The sequence below is a fragment of the Bos grunniens genome, chromosome 12 (genome assembly GCF_055505025.1).
Source record: "Bos grunniens cultivar Pamir isolate PY7600 chromosome 12, Bosgru_T2T1.0, whole genome shotgun sequence".
In the NCBI taxonomy this organism is placed as follows: Eukaryota; Metazoa; Chordata; class Mammalia; order Artiodactyla; family Bovidae; genus Bos; species Bos grunniens.
Window position 1 is genome coordinate 85,859,744 of NC_141176.1, and position 11,847 is coordinate 85,871,590.

General features: G+C 39.7%; 1 long non-coding RNA gene across 1 annotated transcript; it reads right to left on the reverse strand.

The window, feature by feature from the left end:
• Positions 1–1,820: 1,820 nt before the first annotated feature.
• LOC147362034 (uncharacterized) lies at positions 1,821–10,409 on the reverse strand. The gene is made up of 2 exons (XR_015137709.1): positions 9,159–10,409; positions 1,821–3,887 (listed from the first exon to the last, which is right to left on the reverse strand). It is a non-coding gene; the product is annotated as an uncharacterized LOC147362034 (long non-coding RNA).
• Between the last annotated feature and the right edge of the window lie 1,438 nt (positions 10,410–11,847).

An 11,847-nucleotide genomic window follows, 5' to 3' on the forward strand; every position in this document is an offset into this window, starting at 1 on the left:
TATAAACTAGTCTCAATCTGCTACTGGGAAAGAAGAGAAGAAAATTCATGCTTGAGGCATCGGAGGAAGTTCAAAAGTTTCTCAGCCCAAATGAGGTCCCCAGAGAAGTTCAAAAATTCCTCATTTTCTTTGCTCTTTGTTGTACTTGTTCTTACAAATCAGTCTTTGATTATCTTAGAAGTTACCCCCGACTCATGTTAGGTCACTTGGATCAGAGAGCTTGTAGACACAACTATTACGTCAGAAATGTTCTGCTTTGGTCTAGAAAACACTGTCTGATAGATGCTGGGTGTACCATACGAAGGTCAATGCCACCCTCCTAGAGGACATACTTAAGAGCAAAGCCAACGGATATCCATCTTTAGAGCGGCTACGTTTCTTAGTGTATACTCTTAAAAATCTCCACTTCTGGCTTTAGGAGCTCTGAAAATAAGGAGTATATTTCTCAATGATCCTGTGAAAAGTTTTCAAATGTTTATCTTTGAAAAACCAGGATTTTTAGTACAAAGTTCTGTCTGTATTCAGAATTCTTTCCCCTTCTTTCTCTTCCTCTCTTACTTTAGTAGAAGTGGATCACCTACCCTTATCTTTGCCAGCCTTTGGGAGCTTCTTCTGAGCTGTCTGGTTCAAGTGGGGGGCGTCCCTTGATGGATTTGCTTCCATGTCCTGGCAGGTGGGTTGTGGTTTGTCCAATGCTTTTACTCCTCTTGCTAAGGTGCATGGTACGTTTCAGTACATGGGCTCAGTTCTACAACCTTTTACACTTCTTAGGTCCATCTACCTCACAGCAGAGCTAATTTTTGTGGAGAACTGAAATACAGAATTTGCTGCTGTATGATGAAACTCTAACAGAAGCTACTGACAAATGAATGGAATGGAATTTCCTCTCAGAATATATCATTAGAAAGGCACATATGAATTAAAAAACCCATCAATGAACCCAATCATAGACTTTATGGTAGTATTACATTGTATTGGGTGTAATAAGTCTGAAACATTGTGTGGGGGGTAATAAGTCTAAAATATATTTTAGCTTCCTCTCTCTTCCTGGAGGCAGCATGATAGATAACATTATAAGGAGAGCCCAACGTGTCATTCTTCTTACGATTTAGGATTTTTGAAAATGAACCATTTTGTCCTGCTTTTACCCTGGAAAAAAGCTGCTCAGTGCTAGTCAACACACCTCGTAAGATTATGGAGATGAGAACTCAGTCAGTCAGTAGAAGGAAGGTGCAGGTGTGAAGGGAGGTGTCACACAGACCAAACTTTTCAATATGGTTAAAGGGAATCTCATCTCTGGATACTAGTTAAGCCACTGAATAAGATAAAATGCTGGTGGTGGAGCAAGTTCATTTAGGTGTAGAAAGAGTGGTACTTAAAACAACAACAAGAAAACCAGTAAGAACAAAAAAGAGGTGAAAGAGAGAAATTGAATTAAGAGTTCATAAAAGTTGCTGCAGTCTGTCTCAATGTTTACTCCTCTTGCTAAGGAGGAGGAGGGGATGACAGAGGATATGACGGTTGGATGGCATCACCGACTCGATGGACATGAGTTTGAGTAAGCTCCGGTGCCGGGGACCAGCCCCGGCTGAACCAGGGTATTCGAAGGAGAGACGGCGTCGGCGAAGATCAGGAAACAATTGCTTAATTAAACGTTAATTAAGGATATAAAGAGTAATAGAATGAGGATAGCTCAGTAGGAAAATTCAGTGGAGAAAAGAGGCTGAGATAAGGATAGCTCAGTGAGGAAATTCAGCGTAGAAAAGAGGCTGAATAATTCAGCCAGAAGGTAAGAGAAAGAACGACATGGTGAGACCAAGTTTCGGTGAACAAGGCCCACACTTTATTTTTCAAAGTAGTTTTTATACCTTAAGTTATGCACAGAGGATAATGGGGGAAGGGGTAGAGTCAGGCAGCAAGCCAGGCTTTCTTCCTGCAAACTTAGCATATGCAAAAGTTAGGTGATTTGCATCATCTTCTGGCCCGGAGGCCTGTTAACATTTTAAGACCTTTTCTTCAGAAAACTTATTTTTCTCTAAAGGTGATTGGTCAGGAGCCACCCTCCAAAAGCATTAGATAAAGTTGCATTCCTACAGAGCAAAGGTGTGGTGGGCTATAACAAGAAAAAGAATTAACTCAAGGGTCCCAGGTTACAAACATTAAAGCTACTATTTACACCAATTATATTAATCAATACACTGCCAGGGACACAGCAGGTAAGGGATATGGAAACTTAGCAGCAAACATTGGCCCAACAAGTGAAAATCCCTTCACCAATACAATTTCTAATCAATCTTTTAACTACTCAAAAGAATCTGTGTTTAGACAGTTTAGGACATCTCCTGCCTCTCACAGTTGGGAGGCTCCGAACAATCACATGAGGCCGGAAAAACCTATTCAGGCAGGCTAGAGGATTTCCAAAGGAGTTTGTAGGTTAAACACTGTCACACCCAGGAATTATTAACTGGAGCTGTAAGCTAACTTTTTTCAGAGAGGTAGTGGGGGACAGCCCCCCGTAAAGTCAGAGGTGTAGGTGAAAGCACAAAGCAGAAAGTAGGCAGACTCTGGTTTGGGGGGTAGATTGCTCAAGAATTTCCAGGGAGACTCCTGAGGCTTGATCCCGCCTTTGCGTATGCCAAGCCTCCTTCCTCATGACCTTTGTCATGGGTGGAGTTCCTCACGCTGGCTACCTGCAGTGATAGAATTCCAGTTGAGCTATTCCAGATCCTGAAAAGTGCTGCACTCAATATGCAATATGCACTCAATATGCAATATGCCGGCTCCCGGCATCTCCCCCTTTTTTATTTCTTAAAACAGCCAGATGCAGCTCAGTCGCGAGCTTTTGAATGTTCTGCCGAAGAATCCTGACAATACAAGGAAGAATGATTATGAGAAGCAAAACTAGAACTAAAGATATTAGACAGAATGTTTTTTCCAGAAATAAAGTTAGAGAAGGTGAGAAAAAAGTCATTAGCTGCTCCAGCGGTGGTAAAATCCAGTCGACAGTGTTCCAGGGCCTGTATTTGATTATGAACTTTCCCTAAGTCCAGGCCAATGTCAGAGCTGTTCCAAACACCTGAGATACGATTTTTGATTTTTTCCCCTTCATAATCTGTCTCGTTTACCTTTAAAGATGTCACGCATATCCACCGGTAATCAGAGTGGCAAGACAGAGCCATTTTCACTTTTAAAGCCTGTAACTCAGTCCCAATATGCATTATTGCCTCTTCTAAGGCCTCTACTCTCATCTCCAATTTTCTATCTATAACTTTCTGTGTTGCTAGAGTTAAAGAAACATTTTTAGACATGGTATCAACATATTGGGCAGTATGCACTTGTTGAGTCAATGATATTGCTGCCACAGTAACAGAAGTAATTGCTGCTATTAAAGTTGATATTCCTAAAATAAGTAAAGCCCACAAATCGTCGTGATCACATTAAATCTTGTAGTTGTTGTAACATAGCAAGACTATAGTTAACATATCAATAAGTGGTTACATCATAAGATAAGGTGGACATTGTAACACTATAAAGGAGCAAACATTATATTGAGGGTTTAAACAAGATGAGAGCACGCATTGTTCACAAGTCACTACATTGGGTCCACCAGTGAAAGTCACATGTACATTAAGTTTTCCAGAATCATTGGTAAAGAGAAAAACATAAGGAGAGGGTAGACAAGCCAAAACAGAGTAAGTAGAATTATTTTCTGGTTGGAGTTCGCGCTGCAGCAGCCCTGTCGGTCCCGCCGGGATCTCGATGTTTATCTTGCCTCCCCTTCAGGCGGGCTCCTCTTTTGTGATCGAAGCAATGGGGGAACTGGATGTCTGGGGGTCTGCAACATGGCGAATCAACCTGTCCTGGATCTAAATTGGAGAATCTGCATCCTGTGGAAAAATACAAGCACATCCTCTACCGCTAGTTAATAATGGGTCAGGACCCTTCCATTGTCCTGAGAGGAGGTCCTTCCATTTGACTAATGGTTTTGCATTTAATTGCTCCAGGCACCAATGACGAAGCATTGCAGTAGTTCCAGCCAGATCAGTATTTAGAATATTTATTACGAAAAGAGCATGTTGCAAGATTTGATGGGGAGAACTATACTTAAACTCCCCTTCTTTTAGTTTTTGAATTTGGATTTTTAATGTTTGATGCGCTCTTTCAACAATGGCCTGTCCCTGGGGATTATAAGGGATGACAGTATTATGTTTAATTTGAAACTTTATACAAAATTCCTGAAAAGACTTAGACGCAGGAGCATTGTCAGTTTTCAGAGCTTTTAGCAGGCTCAAATATGAAAAACAAGTAAAGAGATGTTGTATTACATCTTTAATTGCTTCCCCTGTATGAGCAGTTGCAATAATAACATGAGAAAAGGTGTCTACAGTTAAAGAACAAAGGACAGTTTTCCAAATGAAGAGACATGAGTTACATCCATTTGTCAGAGTACGTTAGGTTTGAGACCGCGAGTATTAACTCCCATAGGTAGACTATTATAAACAGTGGGGCAATATAAGCAAGAACGAACTATCTCTCGAGCAGTCTCTCTGGGAATTTGGAATTGATATCTTAAAGCAGTAGTGTATTGATGATGAAGTGAGTGAGAGGCTCTGGCCTCCTCAATCACAGTAGCCACTGTATTTCTGGTTAACAAGTTAGCCAAATCATTAAAGGCATTTTAAGGGCCGGGCAATCTGGAATGAGCCCAAATGTGTCCAATGAAAAATATTTTATTTGTTTTCCAAATTTGTTGCTGTAATTTAGTTAACAAATGAAATATGGTAGTTTTATTTTCAGGCAAAACCGCAGTTTCAATGTGTGGAAACAACCTGACAATATACTGAGAATCAGAATAAAGGTTAAATTCCTCATCTGCAAACATAGCAAAAGCCTCTATGACTGCTATTTCAGCGCTTTGAGCTGAAGTTTCCTGTGTTTTTAAAACCTTTTGGTGATTTTTAGTAACTATGGAGGCTTTACCGTTTGCTGACCCATCAGTAAAAACTATCTGAGCATTTGGAATAGGAGATTGTTTACATCTGACAGGAAAAATAATTGGATGTCTGGATATAAAATTCAGCAAAACATGCAGGGTAAATGATGCAAAAATTTTGACCAAAATAGTTTCCTATAGCAATCTGCCAATTTTCAAACATTAGAAGAGCACCAAGTTGTTCCTTATTATATGGAATTACAATTTCTGATGGCTCTTTACCAAATAATCCAATGTTCCGCTTTTTTCCTTTAATATCAAAGTAGCTGTCAATCCTGGATAAGAAGCCACTACAGTTTTAGTTTGAGCGGGAAGATGGACCCACTCTAGGGGACTGTTTTACTATAAAACCAATTTTTTGTCTGGTTACCCCAATTACACCTATGGGGGTTTTATTGCAAAGGAATTATCAAGCAGTTGTCAATTTAATTTTTAAAATTTTTAAAAATTTACATTTTAACAACATAAATTTAGAGATATGTTAATTTAGGTCTAATGTTTAGTTTAGGTCTCTATAAATTTAAATAATAAATGTATAACCTCCTTATCTCATTTTGGTATACAGATATACCTAAATGTAAAATGTATTTATATATGGCAACAAGTATAAACTTATTGACATACAATATATATAAATCAATATACTTGAATTAATCTTATAATTAATATATCAATTCATATATATTACAGCAATACAACACACACACAGCCAATACCAACCAACACAAACCAATGTACTGTAATAATACATGTCACACATATATAATTATACAGCATACAGAACATATATCATCACAGCACATCAATCCATACCAATTAATATCAGCCACACACATTATATTACTGCAATATACATTTAATTATACAGTATATATATAATACATATATTGATTTATATACAAATTAAGTAAGTATAGATCTATAAATAGAATTAGGTATACCTTTATTATATTTTATTTATACCCATATCTAATTAGGCAAACTGTAGTTAGGCAAATATATTTATATTACGTATTTATAACAATATATAAAGTATTGTTAATTGTACCACCTGTTGATAACTAAGAAATTGAGAAAACCCTTCTCTGAGTATCTCCTATTTGAGACAGCACGTCCCTCCCCCATAGGGTAAAGGGGAGCGTAGGAACTACATACGGTTGGAAAGTTCCACAGGTATCCTCAAACTGCCAATCTAACATTTTTGAACTTTTAACGACTGTGGGGGCTTGAGGGCAAATGAAACAAAATTTGACCCCTGAAATCTATCAGGGCAACTTGCCAATCATCACTATTTTGTAGAAGACTTGCAGTTGATCCTTATTGAATGGAATTACTATATTTGCTACTCTTTTTTTTTTTTTTCTCTAAAAAGTTCCACACTTCTTTTTTCCTCCTTATATAATTAATTGTGCCACTGAGCTAGGATAAGATAAAACTATTTTTCTTGGGATCACTGGTAGATGGAACCAATGGGCCTTTTTGTCACAAGCACCCTGTAGGTGTATGTTTTGTTGGAAGAATAATTTAATCTCATCTTTTGGTAGTATTAATCCTAATTAACTGATCATTTAAAGTCTCATCTACTTTAACAAGAGCCAACTCTGTCTCACTAGTCAACTTAGAACTGGAATTAGGGTCACTTTTTAAGCAATTAAACAAAGGCTTTAAATCTGCAGTAGTCAGTTTTAAATGTGGGCATATCCAATTAATGTCCCCTAATAATTTTTGGAAATCATTTAAAGTTAGTAAACAATCTCTCCGCAGCCTCAAAGGGGCATTACCAGTTTTTAAAAGTTTTGGCAGACCTAAATATGAGAAGCAAGTAAAGAGGTGTTGCACAACATGTTTATAAGCTTCTCCAGTTATCGTTTTGTAACCTAAATCTGGTCTATAGCTTTTTAGATGACAAGCAACCATCTAATATTTGCTTGAATACTTCCAGCAACGGGGAACTCACTACTCTTCAAGGTTTTAAACTCTCCCTCACCTTTTTCTCTACAGCATTCCCACCCCGCATACCAGTTTCTCTGATCTCAACTCATTTTTAGTAGTATGTGTTGGCCAGGAGCTGGGTCAGTCTTTCCCAGCAATGTTAAGAGACGTCTGTTCCTGTGTCTAATAGCCCTGACAGTTTATTTTCTTGAATTAAAAGATCTTTTAAAGGCCTTGGAGCTGTACTTTCCTGCACCCAAAAGGCTAGATCACTAGATCTAAATACTCTGTGGCTCTTAGCTTGAGAAGTCAAGTTTTTTCCTGCCTGATAAGGTAAAAGCAAAAACTGTGTTATTCTTTGACCTTTATTAATTTGCACAGTTTTGGTAAGCGGCGAGATCAAAACTATAATTTCTCCAATATAATCAGAATCTACCACACCATATACCACCGAAATTTCTTGAAAAGAAAGCGAGCTACACCCTAGCACAAGTCCTATAATGCCCTCAAGAAGGGGGGCCAGCCACTCCCCTTGGAATCGGAGCAACCGGCATATCAGGGGTTAATATTGTTGCTAAATCCCTTTACCGTCCGCTTTTTTCTTAGCCTGGGTGAGACCCCCCTGAGGGGGTTTTCTCCAAGGAGCACTGCATATTGTGCACTCAGTCTGTTTTAAAATCTCCACTGTTCAAAAACCTTCTTATCTTCCTCAGGCTTAGGCAACACTTTGAGAGGCTTTGGGGGCAAAGTGGGGAACTCTTGGGCCCTGGAAGGCGCAAACGGAGGCGGCAGCAATGGCCTTAATTCAGAAAGTGGTCGTTAAGTTGTTTTTTTTTTTTTTTTTTTTTTTTTAAGGTTTGCGCAGGGGGGGTGGGGGGGAGGGGGAGCTCGCCAGGGCACCTGGTCACAGCGTCTCTTACAGTCTCTCTCTTCCTCTCTTCCTGCTTTTCTCACTTTTTTCTCCCCCTTCATTTTTCGCTACCCTTCTCTTTCCTTCGTTTCTTTCCCTTTACCCTCTTTCTCTCTTTTTCTTCCCTCCTCCCTCTCTTTCTCTCTGTATCTCTTTTTCTAACTTCCTTTCTTCCTTTCTCAATCTTGCTGCATTCCCTGATTCCTTCCTTCTCTGTTCCTCCTTTTCACTCTTTAGCTTTTTCTCTATCTTTAGATCTTTCTCTATTTTTTCTTTTTTTTTTTTTTTTTACTTTTTTTTTTTTTTCTCTTTTTATTTATTTATTTTTTTTTGCTTGGGTGAGGCCCCCCTGAGGGGGTTTTCTTCAAGGAGCAGGCTCTGTATATTGTGTGTTTTTTTTTTTTTTTTTTTTAAAGCTCCTTTGTTTAAAAGAAATCTTTTTTATCTTTTTCAGCTTTAGGCAATGCTCTGGGAGACTTTGGATGTAAACTGGGGAATTCTTAGGCCCTGGGAGGTGCAAGCGGAGGTGGAGTAGTCGCCTTAAATCAGAAATTGTTGGATAAATTTTTAAAGGTTTGTGTAGAGGGGGAGGGGGCTCGCCAGGGCGCCCGGCCGCAGCGTCCTGTAAGCCCTCTCCTTCCTCCGAAGGTAGAGCACAGTCTCCCTCCTTTTCTTCGTCAATGGCAGAAAATATGATCTGCGCAGAAGGTGGAGACCCACTACCATCCACCGCTATAGCCTCTCCCATAGACTATCCCACAGCCTCATGACGAGGGTCCAGAACATTTTTAATCATATTTATAGGATAAGTTTTAGTTGTTTTTTACCTTCACCCAAGTATCTAAATTAACAGTAGCCTCTTTAACAGTTTCAAGATTACTTGTGTAAAGAGTTGCCATTCTTAGTTTCAGTGTTACCCATGTCAGAAAATTAAGTATAATAGAAGATAAAGCTTTTAGCTTTTAAAAGATCAGGCTCTTCTTTGGCCTTTTAACTTCAGAAACCGTTTTCTCTCTCTAAGTCTAACTCTTTTAACACTTTCAACACTTCCCACTCCTCTCGCCCTGTCTATCCTACAGGGGGGTCCGCGGCACCCTTGAGTGGGGTCCTAGCCGTCCCGAACCCTGGAAGAACAATAGGGCTGGTGACCCAGATTGTCCCGGGGGAGGAACAGTAGGCTGATGGCCCAAACTGTTCCGAGGGAGGAGCAGTAGGGCTGGTGACCCAAACTGCTCCGTGGGGGAACAAGAGGGCTGGTCACCCAGTTGTTCCGAGAACGGGGAGCAATAGGGCTGATGGCTCTGATTGCTTTGGGGAGCTTACCTTCGAAAGTCCCTGTTTCGGGCGCCACCTGCCGGGGACCAGCCCCGGCTGAACCAGGGTATTCGAAGGAGAGACGGCGTCGGCGAAGATCAGGAAACAATTGCTTAATTAAACGTTAATTAAGGATATAAAGAGTAATAGAATGAGGATAGCTCAGTAGGAAAATTCAGTGGAGAAAAGAGGCTGAGATAAGGATAGCTCAGTGAGGAAATTCAGCGTAGAAAAGAGGCTGAATAATTCAGCCAGAAGGTAAGAGAAAGAACGACATGGTGAGACCAAGTTTCGGTGAACAAGGCCCACACTTTATTTTTCAAAGTAGTTTTTATACCTTAAGTTATGCACAGAGGATAATGGGGGAAGGGGTAGAGTCAGGCAGCAAGCCAGGCTTTCTTCCTGCAAACTTAGCATATGCAAAAGTTAGGTGATTTGCATCATCTTCTGGCCCGGAGGCCTGTTAACATTTTAAGACCTTTTCTTCAGAAAACTTATTTTTCTCTAAAGGTGATTGGTCAGGAGCCACCCTCCAAAAGCATTAGATAAAGTTGCATTCCTACAGAGCAAAGGTGTGGTGGGCTATAACAAGAAAAAGAATTAACTCAAGGGTCCCAGGTTACAAACATTAAAGCTACTATTTACACCAATTATATTAATCAATACACTGCCAGGGACACAGCAGGTAAGGGATATGGAAACTTAGCAGCAAACATTGGCCCAACAAGTGAAAATCCCTTCACCAATACAATTTCTAATCAATCTTTTAACTACTCAAAAGAATCTGTGTTTAGACAGTTTAGGACATCTCCTGCCTCTCACAGTTGGGAGGCTCCGAACAATCACATGAGGCCGGAAAAACCTATTCAGGCAGGCTAGAGGATTTCCAAAGGAGTTTGTAGGTTAAACACTGTCACACCCAGGAATTATTAACTGGAGCTGTAAGCTAACTTTTTTCAGAGAGGTAGTGGGGGACAGCCCCCCGTAAAGTCAGAGGTGTAGGTGAAAGCACAAAGCAGAAAGTAGGCAGACTCTGGTTTGGGGGGTAGATTGCTCAAGAATTTCCAGGGAGACTCCTGAGGCTTGATCCCGCCTTTGCGTATGCCAAGCCTCCTTCCTCATGACCTTTGTCATGGGTGGAGTTCCTCACGCTGGCTACCTGCAGTGATAGAATTCCAGTTGAGCTATTCCAGATCCTGAAAAGTGCTGCACTCAATATGCAATATGCACTCAATATGCAATATGCCGGCTCCCGGCACTCCGGGAGTTGGTGATGGACAGCGAAGCCTGGCGTGCTGCAGTCCATGGGGTTGCAGAGTCGGACACGACTGAATGACTGAACTGAACTGAACTGATTGAAAAGTTGCTCTAAATCCTGCATTTTGACCAATTCACAACTTGGAGACTCTAGTTGCCTTAGGATGATATCTTCCCAAAGGCAAGGAATTATTAATTCATCCAGTTTCTATTCTCTTCCTATTTCTTAGAAGTTTTACTAAAGACTAGAGACCAGGGCTTCTCTGAAAACAGCCTTTAATTTTAGCTCCAAAAATCTTCCCATCTAGATCTTGAGACCTCTCTGATGGTCCAGAGGTTAAGACTTCACCTTCCGATACAGGGGGACATGGGTTAGATTCCTGGCTGGGGAACCACATACCTCATGGCCAAAACACCAAAACATAAAGCAGAAGTAATATTGTAACAAACTCAATAAAGACTTTAAAAATGGTCCACATCAAAAGAAATCTTAAAACAAAAAGATCTAGAAGGGTAAAAGAAGTTACTAGAAAGTAGAGAACTGACCCTATGACAAATATTATATTTCAGAGTTCTGTTTATAACAATATGGCCTGACTATGTCCCGAATACACTTTCCATACCAAATGTCTAGAAATATTGGATAAAATACAGAAACATAATTTTAGGTACATAGTGAAGTTCCCTAAGTATGTGAGCAGGCAAGTGTGTAAATACACTAGTGCAATGTAAGATATTCCCAGAGGTCCAAACTTATGACAGAGCTGAAAACAGACTTAAACGAGCCCTGATGCTTTAGCTCCTCGGGGTTGGCTGCACAGACAGAAGACAAAGCCTTGACCTGTAGAAGATGAAAATAAGAACTTGAGTTTCCCTCCTTAAAGACATACTACATGCTTAGGGAGAGGGAGGTCAGGAAAAGAAGAACTGACCTTTGGAAAAGGAAGATTATAGGGAAATATGTCTGCCTTCATCCTGGCACCAAGTGGAAAATTAATACTTTAATGAAAATTTCTTTCTTCTTTGGCTAATTATCATAATTGCATGACTTATAAAAAATCTAAACCAGGAATTAATTTAAATGACTTATAATATGGCAATGCCCTGGGGCATTCAATGAAGGCAAGAGGGACTCTCTAGAAGAAAACATCCTCAATCCAGGGATGTGAAGATTGTTACTGATCAAAGTCAGCCAATGATATACTTGCAATCCTAAATTATATATGCAATACACGATCAGAGGAGCAGTCATGATTGAAACCAATAGAAACTATAAACAACAGGATATGATCAGCAAGGAATTAAGGTATTGTAAAAGACAGTCACAAATAATTTAGTTTAAAAATAAATAAAATACAGAGTATAAAAAGTGATCTAGGGATAAGAGAGAAAATTTTAGTAGATTTACAAAAGAAACAAATAAAATTTCAATAAATAAAAA